General features: G+C 37.0%; 1 pseudogene; it reads left to right on the top strand.

Moving 5' to 3' along the window:
• Positions 1-14675, top strand: part of LOC125922372 (40S ribosomal protein S24-like) — a 29934-nt pseudogene extending 15259 nt beyond the window's left edge.
• Positions 14676-20183: the final 5508 nt, after the last annotated feature.

Raw genomic sequence — 20183 nt, 5'->3', positions numbered from 1 at the left:
CTCTCTCTCTCTCTCTCTCTCTCTCAAAAATAAATATTTTAAAAAATTAGAAAAAAACATTAGGTGTTATTAGAGAGTGCATAGTATTTAAGAAAAACAAAAAATTACAGCAAAATTGAGTAATTGCTATTCCAGGGGAAGTACAGGGTGTTATGGCAGGGCCAAACACAAAGCAACTACATTGTCAGGAAAGGTTTCCCAGAAGAAGTGACATTGAACGTGAGTCCTGAAATATAAGTTGGAGTAAGCATAAAGGAGTAGTCTAGGCAAGGAGAGCTATACATGGAAAGGCCCAGGAGCACATTAACATGGTACTTTAGAGACACTGAGCGAGATTCAGTTGGGGGGTAGGGTGGCAGGATCCAGGTCCAGAGTCTTAAAGACAATTTCAACTTTAGACCAAGAATAATGAGAAGCAATTTGGGGGACTTTAGGAAGAAAGGCAATGTGACCATATTTGGGTCTGAAAATAAATAGCTGCAGCCTGGAGAATAGATTGGAGGAAAAAAGGGAGAACAGGATCAAAGACTAGATAAAAAGCATAGTCCTTGCAAAGTCTTTCTTTACTGCTTGAGCTCTCATTGATCACCACTGATCACTTTCTTTCTTCTAAACTCCAATAGCACTTTTTTTTTTTTTTTTTTTTTTTTTTACTGTGGCAGTATGCCTTTAATCCATAGGCTTACCACAGTGTTAATATCCGAGAGGAGACAGAATGAGAGAAGAAATAGTCATCTGCCTTTCCAACAAGCACAGCTCCAAGAAAGACTCACAACTGTACAGGTGTTGTAGGTCAGATTCCTAGAAAGTAGTCCCTGAGATTGAGTTTAGTGTATGGGGGGGGTATTCATGGAACAAAGGTATACCCATGGGATCGACATTTATGGAAGAAAGGAAAAGGAAGCAGGAGTGAGGAGAGGAAGAAGTCAAGCGACAGCCTCAACCAACCCCTTTGGAACCTTTGGAGCTAGAATGGCCTTTCAGATGGCAAGGGCTTTATACTCCACATCAATCAACTATTGGCTATAGGACTTCTTGTGTGATTCTCTGTAACTGAGGCAATCTCTGAAAGCTATTTATAGATAGTCCCTTCAGCCGCTGAGGCTCAGTCCTTCACTAAAAAGGGATTCGGGTGGTGTATCAGAGTGTCACCACATTGGGATAAGATAGCCCGAACTCCTTATTCAAAAAACCTGACCATCAGGTCAGCCCATCAAAATCTTCATCACACTTTACACATGGCCATCTTATCATACCGCCTAGTAGCCATGACCTCCTTCTCAGAATAAAGATGAATTTCCAGTGTAGAGAGACAAGTGAAGAGGACTAAGGGAGGAAAAAGAAGAAGCTGTGTTTGTACTGAGCTCCAAATTTAGCTAGAATATTTTGGGAAAATATGTCCAGGTATATACATCAGATAGGCAATTGCTGTTGGAGGGCTATTGTCATCAACTAGCTAGAGGTACACAATGCTGTGAACTCCTGGAGTACTTAGATACTGAACTTCAACTAAACTGAATATAGCATTCCCCCAGGCTATGCATGGGACAACTATTTTACTACCCAATGCTCTCATTCTTGAGGAGATAGATAGATAATTGGTAGATAGATAGATAGCTATACAGATACACACACACACACACACACACACACACACACACACACACTTGACCTATTAAATGGTGTTCTCAAAATAGGAAGCAGATATTAACTGTGAATAAAGAGTTGACTGCGTGATCCAGTTTGCATCTGTGGCTCAAATTCAAAAGTGAAAAAGGAATATAATCCACTCTTAGAAGATGTCTATGTCCCTTAGAATACCATAAATTAAATATCTGTGACGATCTCTCAACTTTCTTTGATTCTTTTGCTGGGGCCCTTGTACTCTTGAAGAGAAGAGTGAGAAACCCCAATTCTTTTTTTTTTTTTTAGAGATAGAGAGCATAACTGGGGGAGAGAGGCAGAACAGAAGGGTGGGGAAGAGAGAGAGAGAGAGGGAGAGGAAGAATCTCAAGTAGGCTCCGTGTCACCATGGATCCCAAAGCAGGGACTCAATCCCACACTTTCCCATTGTCCCACTTTCCCATTGAAAGTACTGACAATCCTGGGATCATGACCTGACCAAAATCAAGAGTAGGACGCTCAACCGACTGAGCCACCCAGGCACCCCAAGAAACCCCAATGTCTTCCAGAAACTATTGCAACAGTAAATCTGTGCTGGTATGAGAATGTCCATCCCCAAGACCTTAGGCCAATTCAGAGGGAATGTGCAATCTAATCCACATTCGAGAGAACATTATCAGGAAAATGGTCTTCCAGACCCACTTGGAGCAGTTTAAGTATTTGGTAATACTCTTTAGCCATTGGGACACTTAGGTAGCTTTTTGATTCCCCATGATCCAGATATGTCAAAAAATGTAGCCTTGTATGACTGCCTTGGTTTTGTGGCCCTAGCACTACTATACCATCTCATCTCTGAGGAAACTCCAATAAATGTATCTTTGAGAACTTTGGGTTTGAATGTCTGTGATAGATTTTGTTGCATGAATTTAGCTAATGCTGAAAACTACATTTCCCAAAATTCTTTTCCCTGTATAGTACAAAGTTAGAGTTGACCAAAAGAGGAACTACATGAGAAGTTTGGAAGGCAAAAATGAAACAGAAGTCATTACCTTTAGAAGGTCATTGCAGTCAGACATGGTGACAAAAAAAAAGACACAGAGTATTAGTAGGTGCTAGCTTTTCCTCCCCTGCATTTGACTCCTTCCCACCTGCTTTTTCTGCTGGCCAACTGTGACTCCATGCCCTCTACCAGGTACTTGACTGTAGATCCATGGAGGCAATACCTAAATGAAGGCAATAACTTCCTAGAAGCTGCAATTTCCATAGATCTTACCTTCACTTTGGCATCCTGAAGGACTTGGCTTCTTGATTTTCCCTGCAGGCTTCAACTTGTCCACCAGACGGGTATTGTACTGGTGTGATGAAAGTACTGACTGGTGATGATCTTTCTGAGTTTCTAACTCCTTTCTTCCAGACTTTCATTTCCAAAGCTCCTTTCACGTTTAACAAATCCCGTATTTTTATAAATTATATAGTGGCTTTATTATCCTGAAAGAAGCTTGAATGATATCTTTTCCAGCCAAGTACGTTAGAGAAATTGGATAAGATATTAGGGTCTACAAATGATAATTATCTTTCAAGAGTGGAACAGCTTCTTCACCTCAATCTCACCCATACCCTGCCTTGCATCTCCTTCTCACATCATAAAGAGAGCCCTCCATCATCTCCATAGAGGAATCACCTCTATAAGGGTCCCTCAGATTGAGGTGTACTCTGCCTGTGCACGTATTTCTAGAGAAAGCTATTGATGGCAATAACTAATTACACAATATACAAGACTGCATATATTTCCTATAAACATTGCCTCTAAGGTCTGGATACATTTACCGGAGAGGTCTTAAAACTCTTCTGTGACCTGATGTCCTTAACAAGGAATAGCACAAATGACAAGAGAGCTAAGCATACATCAGGTGCAGTGTATCATATTCTTCTTAGAAAGTTCAACTCCAGGGGCGCCTGGGTGGCTCAGTCGGTTGAACGAACAACTTCGGCTCAGGTCATGATCTCGCGGTCCGTGAGTTCGAGCCCCGCGTCGGGCTCTGTGCTGACAGCTCAGAGCCTGGAGCCTGTTTCAGATTCTGTGTCTCCCTCTCTCTGACCCTCCCCCGTTCATGCTCTGTCTCAAAATAAATAAACGTTAAAAAAATTAAAAAAAAAAAGAAAAAAAAAGAAAGTTCAACTCCATATCATATATAGCAGGTTCATATAAGGCAAGAGAAATCTATAAAATTATTGATGTACAAGGTTATTCATGCCTGAGGGTCTTTGTTCAAAGACTGACATGGCCCTACAACCACAGCTAGAAGTGAAAAACTTCATCAGTGGGTGAGAAGAGGCAAACGCTTGAACCAAGAAGCATCTGAAGGAGCTCCAGAACTACTAGAAACAGCCCTGAAGAATCAAGGTGTTGCTTGCACCAATATGAGGCCCAGACAATGTAACCTGGTTAGATCCATTCAAGATCCTGAATATGACCCATGAGGATGTCTGGTAATCCTTTTTCTGACAGAACTTTCTGATGCAAACCACTATTTATAAGGTTTGCATCTAGAAGCAAAGAAGGCTCAGGATGCCCTGGGAAAAACTATACCCTAATCCCTCAGAGTTCATTAAAAAGGGTTTGACCTAGCCCTTCCCCTTCATATAGTTTTAGCACAATTCTCAGTGCTTCCACCACAATGGGGCACAAAGTATTCGTTACATTGGATCATATTCTGCTTCAGAGCCTGCTGCCTTGCCGATTAAAAAGGTGTTTCCTCTCGGGGCACCTGGCTGGCTCAGGCAGTTAAGTGTCCGACTGTTGATTTTGGCTCAGGTCATGATCTTGAAATTAGTGAGGTTGAGCCCGCATCTGACTCTGCACTGATGCTTGGGATTCTCTCTTTCTCTCTTTCTGTCCTTCCCCTCCTCTCAAAAGTAAATAAATAAACTTTAAAAGAAAAGGTGTTTCCTTTCTATAAACGACCTGGCAATATACAGTGAGACCATATACAGTGACTAGCCTTGTATTTCTAGAATACTTCCCTCAAATTCTTCAATGTCTTAGTTCATCCGTTCTTACTCACTATCCACACAGATGGAGGTTAAAAAGAGTGACCAACCAGACACAGAAAGAAATGTCCATGGCTACATATCAAATAATTAATATGACTACATCATCCATCTTAAAACAGAGAAATTGGCCTTTCACAATTTGTATATATACCCTCTTCAATAAATATGTATTTCATGTCTACTGTTTTCCTTTATACCTAGCATCACCATAACTTTTGGCTCGGTCAATTCCTGGAAGAAATCCAAAAGAACCCAAAGGAGTCATGGACATCTCCTGATGCAAGGCTTCTGTGGTTTTCATATCCACTATTACTTAGGCCGCATAGCACGCGAGTCTTCAGTTTCTGCAACCAGCATTGTCCTGACTTCCGACGGATTGCCAATTTCTATGTCTATGACCACCTAAGTCAAATCCTCCAGCTACTTCCCATAGTCTGTCCCCCTCAAAGAATTTCACCAGACCTTTCACCCAGGCTTCCATTATATGGCAAATGGAATTGCTCCATTCATCCTTTACTTTACCATCATCATCATAACACCTTCCATCTCCTTCTTCAGATAAGTTCCTGCCCTTTAACTGAAATCTTGAAGATATCAATTTCCCTAGGCCCTTCTCAAGTGCATGTTTTTGGCAGGTAAATGAGAGAGTTTTTGCCTAATGACTCTATTCTGGTAAAATAGGAGATAAGATCATCTTCTAAAAGGGAAGGGAGGGGAAAGATTGGAGGAAAATGTCATCCTTCATCCTCAATTCATCAGGAAGTCCTATTTGCTCTGATTTTAAAATATACCTTGAATCTAACCACTTTTAGTTATCTCCACTACTAACATATTAGTGTAAGCCAGCATTATGTCTTGCCTGAATCTACTAAATAAGCATTCTGACTGCATCTTTTGGTCTCTTCCACATAAGCAACTAGGATGACCTTTTCAAAACATGTATCACAGCACTTTCTTGCTTAATACACTTCAGTGGCATCCCATCTTTCTTTAGGTAAAGACAGAAGCTTTACAATGGCCCTCTGTGATTGGCCTTTACCTGTTTCTTAGGCTTATATGGCAATATGCTGTTCATAGCTTTCTGACACAATGGCAGTAATAGCCATCTTTCAACTACTTGAAGCCACAATAATTCCTTTTATCAGAAGGAATTAGGATAGATGTACTTTATCCCTCCTTTACCTAGTTATCTATTTCCCTTTACCATGTCAGATCAACAATAATTTCTCAAGAAAGAACTATTGTACTCTTATAGTACCATGTACTTCTTCCCTATAGTAATTACCATAGTTTCAGTTTTCCCTTAATTATGTTTTCCATTAATTATTTTAATTAATTATTGATTATTTTCCATTAATTATTATCTTATTTACATTTGATTACATCAATAGTTACATTATTATATCATATTTATTGATAATCTATAAGATAATTTGTGGATTCTTGTATAATGTCTTTCCCCCACTTAGCTTGTAAGCTGAGTAACAGTCGTACCATGATTATTTTTGCTCACCGTTGTATTCCCAAGTTCTAACCCAGAGCCTAATACATATATGGTAGGTACTCAATAAGTACCTGTTAAACAAATGAAAGCTTAAATTGACAATCTTGAACACTAAGAAAGACAATACAAAGAGCAGACTCTGTGGCTCTTCATAAGAGATATGTACCACCCTTCACTACTTTCTAGATTTCTGACCATAAAGTAGGGGCCTTCTACTTCCAGTTTTACCATTCTTGCATCCAAAATTCATTTTCACTAATCTCTGTACACTTGACATTAAAACTCCACTCTGAACCCAATGCTTTGCAACTTACCCAACTGCCAGAGACAATGAGCCAAAACACACAGGAGGGAATGATTTGGACTTTGCCATTATTATAGCCAGCCCTGGCACTGCATCCAATGGAGACAGTACTTAGTAAAGAAAAACACATATGAACAACCACTGACGCGAATCTCTTATGTAAGGTCCAGTGGTTTTTGTTGAGGCACCACTCCATGGCCAGAAATGGCGGTTATGTTGCCTACAGAAACAGGGGTTGAGTCCCTATAGAATAATGAAAGTGAAGTCATTTGAAGTGGGCATGATCATTAGAACATACTTTTGAGAGCAAGCCAAGAATCAGAAAGAGGAAACCAAATACCAAAGTCTAGTTCAAAGGACAGAAGCAGAACTGTAATCTGGGAATGGAGCCACAGTAAGAGGCTAGATGGACTATGGAATGAATGGGTGCAGATCAGGAAGCAGGGAGTTGTGTACAAAATAATCATAGTGAACAGATCAGAATAGACAAATACCTGGGGCTATGGCCATAAATGACTGATTTAAGGCACAGAGGTGGAACAGAGCATCCCACCAAAGAGATTTGATAGCTAGGTTTTCTAGGGAAAACCTTGAGAAAGTCTTCTCTTCCTTGAGAAGGAAAGCCTGGGTGTTTATGCAGGGGTCAGAATAAAAATCTCTCCAACCAATTTCCTTTAATTCAGGCCCCTCACATATTCAGCATGTGATCCACACCCAATAACAATTAAGCTTTAGTAAGGGAGGCTTCAGGGAGCTTCAAGTACTATAGCCCTTCTCATATCGGGAGTGCTAAGTCCTCCAGCTTCATTGCCATCTTACTTCTTTCTCCCACTGAATTCTCGTGTTGACTCAAGTTATGACCTATGATTTGTCTTCTAGCTTTTGACCTAACATGTATTCCTTGCATTTGACAACAGATTCAGTTTTATCAACTTTTTTCTTGGGTAATGCTTTATACCTATTCTTTTGCCTCCTTTTTCTTCTAGCTATTTCAGATAATTAACTAATTTACTTAATATTTACTGCCTCTGGAGTCCCTTCTCTAGCTTAAATTTGAATGGCTAATTTCTCTACCTAATCTGCTCTAAACCTTTCCACTCTTAGAGTAGCAAGGGCAGGACTTATTGAATATACAACTTAATATGCATTTAATTATTATCTTATAAATATTTGTCCAATTTCTTGCTGTTTCTTGCATATGAGCCTATTTTACTAAGTAAATCTTAACTTTCTTTAGGAATGAGATTGATTTTATACTACCTCTCTCATACTGATAATACTGAGTACTTCATCAATATATTGAGTTTGAAATAATAACAAATTATAGGTGAGGTATAATGGGTATGGCAATGTTTAACCTCATTCAAAAAGCCTTCCTGAGAAGTTAAGTGCTACCAGATCCCATTCAACACTTCTACAATCAAATTTAATAAAGTATTATAATCTTAATAAGTAAGATATGTATATATATCATATACAAATAATGTATTTGTTTTTAAAGAATGTTTATTTTATCAAACCTTGGAAATTTATCATTGGAAATATGCTCAGAAATTATTTAACATAATTTCCTGATATATTAGAGAGTACCACCTTAATATTGATCTCTAACCTATGAGGACAATGATTAAAACATAACTTATTGAGAGAAGCCAAAGACAGTTTTCCTGAAAAAAAAATGGCGTTCAAGACAAACTGATTTGTAGGTATGAGTGAGCTAGGTGAAGGGGGCACACAAAGCATGGGGTAAAGGCAGGGGGAGGAGAGGCAGAGTGTCCACTGAGTTTGAGTAACTGAAACATAGAGTAAAGGGAGAGTAAGGGCACAAGATATCCTAGAAGTGGCCAAAATTTGAAAACCTTGTCGAGAATTATGGACTTTATCCTAGGAACAGTGAGAAGCCATTGACAGGTTTTATGAGTAGCATAATATAAGAAGATTTGCACTTTTTTTTTTTTTAAGTCACTGTGGGGACACCTGGGTGGCTCAGTTGGTTAAGCGTCCAACTTTGGCTCAGGTCATGATCTCACAGTTCATGAGTTTGAGCCCGTTGTCGGGCTCTCTGCTATCAACTTGGAGCCTAGAGTCTGTTTTGAATTCAGTATCTCCTTATCTTTCTGCCCCTCCTCTGCTCACGCTCTCTCTCTCTCTCTCTCTCTCTTTCTCTCTCTCAAAAATAAATAAACATTAAAAAAATTTTAAAGTCACTGTGGACTTCTGTTTCTAGTCAAGATGAGTAACCAGGTTTACGTTTACCCTTCTGCCTGAAATAAATAGAAAAAATGGATAACATCTGTAAAATAATGGCTTTGAAGATATTGGCTATCAGTCTATGAAGGACATTTGTCCCCTGTCAAATGAGAACAAATAAGGTAAGCTATACTATCCCCAGCTTACTGCCTAGAGAAAGGTTTCAGGCTGCAGTGCAGGAGAAATAACCCTGAATTGCAGAGAAGGAGCTGGGAGTCTGAGGAAGTCAAGTAGGCTAGAAGTGGCAGGAATAGTACAGGAGAGAAGAGAAAGCATGGAGAAAGAATTCTAGGGATCTCCAGAGAGTGTCTCTTGAATATCCAGTTAAGTATTCATTAGCACATACATGTGAGGAAACTATCTGAAGCTGGGGGAGAACGACCCGAAAGGATTAAAGGAAGAGTATTCATAGCTCAATATGGACTAAGATAGTGCATGTTCCCAACAGCCAGAGTGGAAAGCTTTAGGATACTGAGAAGATTATTGCCCCAGTGATTGGTAAGATTTCATCATAGACTAAATCTTGTCTGGTCCTATCTAACACAGCTTAGCAGCAAAATTTCTTAGAACTAGTAATAATAAGCAAATCTTAAAAGCTGCCAGAGGAAAAAGACATATGATACAAGACCAAAGATAAAGATGAGAGTAAATTTCTTATCAGAAGCAATTCAAGCTAGAAGATAGTGGTACAACATCCTAAAAGTATTGAAAGAAAAAAAAAATCAACCCAGAATTCTTTACCTTGTGAAAATATTTTCCAAAAACAAAAATGAAATAAGGACTTTTTCAGACATAAAACAAAGCTGAAAGAATTCATCACCAGCAGACCTGCACTGTAAGAAATAGTAAAGAAAGTCCTTCAAGAAAAAGGAAAATAATACCAAATGGAACCTAAATCCACATAAAGGCATGAAGAGCATCAGAAATGGCAACTACATGGGTAAATATAAGGACTTTTTCTTGGAGAGTGATGTTAGCAAGATGATGGAGCAGAAGATACCAGTCTTCATCTCTGTACATAAAACAACAATTAGATAGTGATCCAGGAATGAAAATAGCCCTGGAAGAACTCAGAGTCAAATTAAAAACCTATAGCAACTTAGTGGAGCAAAAAAAAAGGGGGGGGGGAATAACTGTACAAGAGGATCACTGGTGAGATTGGCACAGCTGAGATATCTGGAGGTGGCTAGGAAAAAAACAGAAGGATGGAGGCTATCCGTAGCAATTCTACAGTGGCAGGTGCCACTGTGATCCCTAATGGCCAGCTCTGTGGAGAACCTTGGGAGACTTTGCTGCTGATTATCTCAACAGCCCTTGCAACAGCGGTGGACTCTCTGCAGCTTTCATAGCGGAGGACCCTCTAGTGTTCATCAGCAGACTTCAATGTCCTGGTCCACATGGAACACCCAAATCTTTTCCATTGTAGTGACCAACAGCCATAGCAGCCAGGGAGAACCCCAGAAAGAGAGATGCTGCTCTACCTCCCTCCCACAAAGAAACTGCTGTTGTAATTCCCCAGAACTGGGGCTGCCATCTTCCCTCCAACCTTGCACTTGCTCTGTACCCAACATTGGAGCATCTAAATATATAAAGCAAATATTAATAGATATGAAGGGAAATAGACTACAATGCAAAACAGTAGTGGACTCAATCCCCCATTTTCAACAATGGATGGACCATCTTGACGGAAAATCAACAAAGAGACATTAGACTTGAGCTACACTTCAGAATAGGGCTAACAGACATACAGAACATTGTATGCAATAGCAGCAGAATACACACTTTTATCAAGCACACATGTAACATTCTCCAGGCCACAATTCTTAAGCCACAAAACAAGTCTCAACAAACTTAAGAAGACTTAAATAATACCAAGCCTCTTTTTTTACCACAATGTTATGAAACAAGAAATCAGTAACAGGAGAAAACTGGAAAATTAACAAATGTGGAAAGTATATCTACTCCTGAACAATCAATAGTTCAAAAATTAAATCAAAAGAGAAATTTAAAAATGTCTTAAAACAAGTGAAAATGGAAATACAGCATAGCAAAACTTTTGGTATGTAGCTAAAACACTTGTAAGAGGGAAGTTTATAATGATAAATGTCTACATTAAGATGAAGAAGAAAGATCACTAATAATCTAACTCAAGAAACTAGAAAAATAAGAACTAAGCCCAAAGTTAGCCAAAAGAAGGAAATAACAAAAATCAGAGCAGAAATAAAATACAGACCAGTAAAACAATACAAAATATCAACAAAAAAGTAAGAGCTGGTTTTTGAAAAGATGAACAAAATTGACAATTCTCTACCTAGACTAAGATAAAGAGAGAAGACTCAAATAAGTAAAATAATATGTGAAAGAGGAGACATTACAACTAATAACCCAGAAATACTAAGAATCATCATAAGAAATGATTATTAATATTTATATACCATTAATAGTTAATAATTACATACCCACAAATTGGGTAACCTAGAAATAATGGATAAATTCCTAGAAGCAAACAATCTATGAAGCCTGATTCATGAAGAAATAGAAAATCTTAACAGACAAATTACTAGCAAGGAGATTGAATGAATAATCAAAAATTACCCAGCAAAGAAAAGTCAGGGACCAGATGGTTTCACTGGTGAATTCTACGAAACTTGAAGGGGAGGTGACACAAACTTATTTTACAAGGTCAACATTACTGATACCAGAGCCAGATAAAAACACTACAAGAAAAGAAAACTAAAGGTCAATATCCCTGTTGAATATAGATACAAAAATTCTCAACAAAATGCTAGAAAATGAATTCAACAAAATATTAGAGGATTATACACCATGATCAAGTGAGATTAGGTATAGAATGAACATTCCAAACATAATAAAAGTCATATATGATAAGCCCACAACTAACATCATACTCACAGGTGAAAAGATGAAATCCTTTCCTCTAAGATCAGGAACCCAGAAATAAACCCACACATAATATGGTCAACTAATCTTCTTCAGAGTCACCAAGAATACACAATAGGGAAAGGATAGTCTCTTCAATAAATGGAGTTGGGAAAACCGGGTATCTACATTCAAACAATAAAATTGAACCCTTACACTGTACAAAACAAAACAAAACTCGGGGGCACCTGGGTGACTCTGTCAGTTAAGCATCTGACTCTTAATCTTGCTCAGGTCAGGTTCTTACAGTTCATGTGTTCAAGCTCCACATTGGGCTCTGTGCTGACAGCACAAAGGTTGCTTGGGATTCTCTCTCTCCCTCTCTCTCTGCTCCTCCCTCACTTGGGTGCACATTCTTTCTCTCTCTCAAAATAAATAAATAAACTTAAAAAAAACCTCAAAATGTATTAAAGACTTTAATGTAAGATCTGAAACTGTGAAATTTTAAAATAAAAGTAAGACAAAGCTCCTTGACATTGGTGTTGGCTATTTTTTTAATTTGACACCAAAAATAAGGGCAACAGAAGCAAAAATAAACAAATAGGACTACATCAAACTTAAAATTTTCTTTACAACAAAGAAAATCAACAAAATAAAAAGGCAACCTATGGATTGGGAGAAAATATTTGCAAAGCATACATCTGATAAGAGGTTAATATTTAAAATATTTAAGGAACTCACATAACTTGATAACAAAAAACCCAAATAACCCAATTAAAAAATGGGCAAAGGACCTGAACATTTTTCCAAAAGGAAATAAATATATAAATGGCCAACAGGTATATATGAAAGTGCTCATTATTATCAGTCACTGGGGAAATGGAAATCAAACTCACAATGATCATCTCATACTTGTTAGGATGGCTATTATGAAAAAGTAGAAAGATGCTTAATTTTCGAGAGGATGTGGCAAAAAAAGAATCCTTGTATACTGTTGGTCAGAATGTAAATTGATACAGTCATTATCAAAAACAGTATGGAGATTCCATAAAAATAGAACTACTATATGATCTAGCAATCCCACTTCTGGTTATACATTGAAATAAAATCACTATCTTGGAGATATTTGCACTCCCGTATGTATTGCAACATTAATCACCACAATCAAGGTATGGAAATAGCCTATGTGACTACCATGCACATGCACACACATACACACACACACACACACACACACCACATACACAATGGAATATTATTTAGCCTTAAAAAAGAAGGAAATCCTGCATTGCAACATGGATGAAGCTGGAGGACATGATGCTAAATGAAATAAGCCAAACACAGAAAGACAAATACTGTATGATTTCATTTATATAAGGAATCTGGGGGAAAAAATGTGAATTCATAATAATAGAGAGTAGAATAGTGGTTACCAGAGGCTAGGGGTTGAGGGAAAAATGGAGATGTTTGTCAGAGGGTACAAACTTTCAGTTATAAGATGAATAAATTTTGGAGACCTAATGTTTAGCATGGTGACTAGAGCTAATAATAATGTATTACAACACTTGAAATTTGCTAATAGAGGAGTTCTTTTTTTAATTTTTTTTAACATTTATTCATTTTTGAAAGATGGAGAGAGACAGAGCATGAGTGGGGGAGGATCGGAGAGAGAGGGAGACACAGAATTGGAAGCAGGGTCCAGGCTCTGTGCTGTCAGCATAGCTTCAGGGCTCGAAGCCATGGACCACGAGATCACGACCTGAGCAGAAGTCGCACACTCAACCGACTGAGCCACCCAGATGCCCCATAATAGAGTAGTTCTTAAGTGTTCTCACCACACACAAAAAGATAATTATGTGAAGTAATGAATATGTTAATTAGCTTGATTGTGGTAATTATCTTACAATGTAAATGTATCAAAACATATTGTCTCTTTTCCTTCTTGGCTGCTTGAAACTCTGCCACCATCAGGAACAGCACAGTAACCCTTCCAACCAGGAAGTTTATGACCACCAGCTGATTACTTCAGTGGAAAAAAATGGTCATTGATGTTCTTCACTACGGAAAGGCAACTGTCAAGTACCTAAGACAGAACTTCTGGAAAAACTAGCCAAAATGTACAAGACCATAGCAGATATCATCTATGTATTTGGATTCAGAGCCCATTTTGGTGGTGGCAAGACAACTGGCTTTGGCATGATTTAAGATTCCATGAATTATATAAAGAAAAATGAACTCAAACGTAGACTTGCAAAACACGGCCTTATGAGAAGGAAAAATACCTCAAGAAAACAGCAAAAGGAACACAAGAACAGAATGAGGAAAGTCAGGTAGACTGCAAAGCCAATGTTGGTGCTGGCAAAAAGTGAGCTGAAGACTGGAAAACAGGAGTAAAGATTCTGCAGTAGCTTTATCTGTGGTGACTGTGCAGATTTTTTTAAAAACATTTTTTTTAATGTTTATTTCTGAGACAGAGAGAGAGCATGAGTCAGGGAGGGGCGAAGAGAGAGGGAGACACAGAATCAGAAGCAGGCTCCAGGCTCTGAGCTGTCAGCACAGAGCCTGACGCAGGGCTCGAACTCACAGACTGCGAGATCATGACCTGAGCTGAAGTCGGACGCTCAACTGACTGAGCCACCCAGGCGCCCCAGACTGAGCAGATTTTTTTATGAGAGGATTAATAAACTGAGAACTTAAAAAAAAATACATTGTACACCTTAAATATATTACATTTTTGTCAATCATATAGCAATAAAGATGGAAAAATGAAACTAAAAGACTTTTTCTTATTTAAATATCTTCAAAATATAACTGACTCCTTAAAGAAACACACAAAAAAATAACATATTGTGGGATTTGTAAAATATGTAGAAGTAAAAATATAAGGTGAAAATAGTAAGAAGGCTAGGAAGGGAAAATAGAATTATACTGTTGCAAAGTTTTTACACTACACATTAAGTAGTGTACAATATTATTTGAAGGTAGAATGTGATAAGTTAAAGGTGTGTAATATAAACCTTAAATAGACAACTAAAACTCTGTATCTCTTTATTGTGAATAATAAGCAGTTCTAGCTAATAAGCCAACGAAGTTAATGAAATGGAGTAAAAATAACACAATTGTTCTAAAAGAAAGCAGAAAAATAAGAAAATGGAAATAAAGATGGGACAAATAGAAAAAAATAGTAAGATAATATCAATCCAAAAATGTCAATAATCACATTGTATGTAAATGACCTAAACACTCTCATTTAAAAATGATTGTAAAAGTTTATAAAACACAAGACCCAACCATGTTAATGTATAGGTTAAAAGTAAAACGATGGAAAACAACAACAACAACAACAACAACAACAACACCATGCTAACACTAACCAAAAGAAAGCTGGGGTGGTCATATAAATACAAGATAAAATAGACTTCAGAACAAATAATATTACCAGAGTTAAAGAATGACATAAAATCGACAAATTCCTTGAAATACACAAACTACACACAACTCATTCAAGAAGAAATAAACTAAATAATTCTGTAGCTATTAAAGAAATAGAATTTCTAGTTAAAAACCTTCTCACAAAGAAAATGCTAAGCCCATATAGCTTCATTGGCAAATTCTACCACACATATAAGCAAGAAATAATACCAATTCCACACAAACTCTTTCAGAAAATTGATGAGGAGGAAATACTTCCCGAATCATGCTATGAGGACCATATTACTTATATCAAAACCAGAAAATGACATTATAGAAAAAGAAAACCTCAGACTAATAGATCTCATGAGTATATGTGCAAAACATCTTAACAAAATGCTATCAAATCAAATACAATAAGGTGGCTCAGTTGGTTAAGCGTCCCACCCTTTGTTTTGGCTCAGGCTCAGGCCATGATTTCACAGTTATCTAGTTGGGGCCTACTCAGGCTCAGTGCTGACAAGGTGGAGCCTGCTTGAGCCTGCTTGGGATTCTCTCTCTGCCCCTCTCCTGCTGGTGTGCACATGTGTGCTCTCTCTCTTTCTCTCTCAAAATAAATAAATAAACTTTAAAAAAATAAAATACAATAATATACAAAATGGATAATACATTATGACCAAGTAGAGTTTATCCCATGAATGTAAAGTTATTTTAATATTCAAAATCGATTAATGCATTTTAATAACAAATTGCAAGAAAAAAAACACATGATCATCTCAATAAACAAAGAAAAAGCATTTGAGAAATACAAAATCCGGGCTTAATAAAAAGTCTCTTGAAACTAAGAACACAAAGGAACTTCCTCAACCTGATAAACCATATACATGAAAATCCTACAGTTAACATTATACTTACAGTGAAAAACTGAATGTTTTCTTCTGAAAATCAGAAGCAAGAAAAGGATGTCTATCATACCACTTCTAATCAATTTTGCACTGCTGGTTCTAGCCAGTGACAACAGGCAAAAGGAAAAAGAAAAGAAGGAGAAGAAGGAAAGAAGGAAGGAAAGAACATAGGAAGGAAGGAAGGAAGGAAGGAAGGAAGGGAGGAAGGGAGGAAGGGAGGAAGGGATTAAAACATCCATATATCCATAGTGGAAAAGAAGTATAACTCCCTTTATTCACAGACAACACAATTTCTGTGAAGACGTCCCATGAAGTATACAAATAAGTAAGTAGAAGTAGTATGGGAGTTTAGCAAAGTTACCGGATATCAGATTTATATATGAAAATCAATTATATTTCTATATAGAGCACAACATCATTTCATGTGCTTATTTGCCACCCATATCTCTTAGTGAATTGTCTAGTCAAGCATTTTGCCCATCTTTAGATACCATATGACCCAGATATTTGAAAACATTCCTAGTCATATCCTAATCTCAGGAACCTATGGATGTGTAACCTTACATGGCAAAGAAGACTGGGAAGATGTGATTAAGGTTCTTGGGATGTGGAGCCTACATTATCCACATGAGTCCAATGTAATAATCCAAGGGTCCTTAAGAGGCAGAAGAGAAAGAGAGTCAGAGAAGATATGATAATGGAAACAAATGTTGGAGGGATACCCCTTAAAATGAAGAGGCCATAAGCCAAAGAATTCAAGCAACCTCTAGAAGCTGGAAAAACCAAGCAAACAAAATTCCAACAAAGCATTCAGAAAGGATACAATTCTGCCAATATGTTGGCCTTTTAGCTCAGAGAAACCCATTTCAGACTTCTGACCTCCAGAATTACAAGATGATAAATGTGTGTTGTTTTAAGCCACTGGGTTTATGGTAATTTAGCACAATGGCAATAGGAAACAAGTACCCCTGATTTCTGAAAAGATTCTTTTATGGAGTCTTTATTTTTACTTGGATAAATTTATATTCTGTACAAGAATGGAATGAAATTAGTAAGTGGTATATTATTGTATAACATCTAAATCTGATATAACATTCAAGGAATAATAAAATAGAGAAAACATATTTGGTAAGTTTTGTCTTGTAAAATACTGGTCAAAGATACTATGAGTGAAAGCAAAAAAAAAAAAAAAGACAGTAACTGAAAATATTTGGGTTGAAATATTTACATATTTAATAAAACAAAATCTAACTTGAGAATATACTCCATTTGGAATAATTTGCTCTGAGTTTGCCAGGTACTTATATTAACCTATAGAGACAGTATGTTCCCAAATAAAAATACTGAGGTCAACAGAGGACAGTCAGCTGAGAGCATCAACAATTTTAAATTAATTAACTACAGTGTTAAAATATTAAAATACAATGCTAAAGAAGTTTAGATATATTTTTATTAAAAATTACAAACCTAATACCATATTAAAATGTATTCTTCATAGGGGCTAGGGGTGGGGGGAAATGGGGAGATGTTGGTCAAAGGATACAATTTTCCAACTGTAAGATGAGTAAGTTTTGGTGATCTAAAGTACAGTATTAACAATAATTAACTATATTAATTAACTATAATTAACAATGTAATTATATATTTTCATATAATTAACTATAATTAACAATAATGTATTATATATTTGAAAGTTACTAAGGAGGGTAGATTTTTTTTTTAATTTTTTTTTAACGTTTATTTATTTTTGAGACAGAGAGACAGAGCATGAATGGGGGAGGGTCAGAGAGAGAGGGAGACACACAATCTGAAACAGGCTCCAGGCTCTGAGCCATCAGCACAGAGCCTGACGCGGGGCTTGAACTCACGAACCGCGAGATCATGACCTGAGCCGAAGTCGGACACTTAACCGACTGAGCCACCCAGGCGCCCCAGATTTTTATTTTTTAAGTTGGCTTCACATCCAGGGCAGAGTCTCTACTCATGACTCTGAGATCAAGACCTGAGCTGCGATGAAAAGTCAGAGATGCTTAACTGACTGAACCACTCATGTGCCCCCAAAGAAAGTAGATTTTAAATGCTATCGCTACAAAAAAAAAAAAAAAAGTAATAATGTGAGGTGATAGAGGTTTTAGTTAACTTTATTGTGGTAATCATTTTGCAATACAGTCTTCAACTTATACTTATGATATTATACCTTGACTTTATGATTGTATGAAAGCAATACACATTCGGTAGAGACATGCTTCACATTTTGAATTTCGATTTCTTTTCCCAGGTTAGTGATATGCAGTACAATACTTTATCGTGATGCTGGCAGTGACAGTGTGCCAAAGATGCTGTGAACCACGTGGTCATGAGGGTAAACAGCCAATAATACACTTACAATCATTCTGTACCAGAACAGCCATTTCTGCTTTCCACTTCTAGTACAGTGTTCAGTAAGTTACATGAGATATTTAACACTTTATTATAAAATAAGCTTTATGTTAGATGATTTTGCCAAACTGCAGGGTCATAGTAAATGTTCTGAACACTTTAATGCACGTGAGGCTAAACAATGGTGTTTGGTTGGTTAGGTGTATTAAATACATTTTCGACTTAGGGTGGATTTATCTGGACACAACCCTATCATAAGTTGAGGAGAATCTGTATATATGTGTATCAAATCATCATGTTTTATACCTTAAACTTAACACAGTGCTATATGTCAATTATATCTCAATGAAGCTGCAAAAAATATATTCTTCAGAGTAAAAAAAAACATGGTATGAGACACAGATATGGTCAATAAACAGATTAAAATGCATGAATGTCTAGAATAATTATTGTTATTTTTAATATACTGATAATCAGTATTAAGCAGCTTGTTTTTAGTTTACTGTATCCAGATTTGTTTTGGAAAATAGTTTTTAAACAGTTTATTTTCTACATCGGTCCATCAATATAATAAAACTAATTTGTCAGTTAATACACATTTGAAATTATTATGTAATTTTAACTGTTTAATGATTTATTTCATTCTTAAAAGTATCTAAGTCTGGACAATAAATTATATAGTCCCTCCAGGCATAAGGTCTAATAGTGATTTATGCCATTCTACTGTCACCCCTTTGTTCTCAGACCTATGTGTTCTGTCTTAGACGAAGCCATATTTGAATCTTGTAAGACAGTATTTCCCAACTTGTTCCATGCATCATAAATGAGTTCTTCAATAGACCATTCCACCATTCTATGGTCATTGCTTTCTAGTTCAGTAATCAACAGGTTTATAAACCATTTAAAACTAGTAATCACATAGTTGTTATTCTTTTGTCTTAGTTCATTTATAGTAAAATTAGTTCTTTGGTCAGATTCAGTGTTGTGTGAGGTTCCCTAATGCTGAATAAGGCATTCTGACATTAAAAAAATAATTTTTTTTAATGTTTATTTGTTTTTGAAAGAGAGAGAAACAGTGCGAGCAGGGGAGGAAAGAGAGAGAAGGAGACACAAAATTCAAAGCAGGCTCCAGGCTCTGAGCTGTCCACACAGAGCCCAATGAGATCATGATGACCTGAGCTGAAGTTGGATGCTTAACCAACTGAACCACCCACGCGCCCCTAAAAGATTTTATTTTTAAGTAATCTCTACACCCAATATGGGGGCTTGAATGCATAACTCTGAGATCAAGAGCTGTATGCTCCAACAACTGAGCCAGCCAGGCACCCCCACTCTCTTTTTGCTTGCACAGTTTCTAAGGAGAAGGTGAACATAATTCTTATCTTTGCTCCCCTATAGGTAAGATACTTATTTCCTTTGCTGCTTTCAAGACTTTTTCTTCATTTTTTATTATTTTTCTTCATTTTACCTATGCCTATGCCCAGGTATAGTTTTTTTGTTTGTTTTTTGTTTTTTTGTTTGCATATATCCTGCTTTGTGTTCTCTGAGCTTCCTGGATCTGTAGCTTGGTGTCTGACATTAATTTGGGGACCTTTCTCAGTCATTATTGCTTCAAATACTACTTCTGTCGCTTTTCTCTCTTTTTTCTCCTGGTATTCTTTTGTAATTTTCCCACAGTGATTGGTTATGCTGTTCTGTTGTGGGGTTTTTTTTTTTTTTTTTTTTTTTTTTCAGTCTTTTTTCTCTGTGTTCTTCAGTTTTGGAAGTTTCTATTGTCATTTCCTCAGGCTCAGCAATTCTTTCTTCAGCTGAGTCTGTCCCACTTATGAATCCAATAAAGGCATTCCTCATTTCTTTTTTATTTCTTCTTAGA

The sequence above is a fragment of the Panthera uncia genome, chromosome B1 (assembly GCF_023721935.1).
Source record: "Panthera uncia isolate 11264 chromosome B1, Puncia_PCG_1.0, whole genome shotgun sequence".
NCBI classification, from domain to species: domain Eukaryota; kingdom Metazoa; phylum Chordata; class Mammalia; order Carnivora; family Felidae; genus Panthera; species Panthera uncia.
The sequence above is the reverse complement of the archived record's forward strand: the minus strand, read 5'-3'. Positions and strand labels throughout refer to the sequence as shown.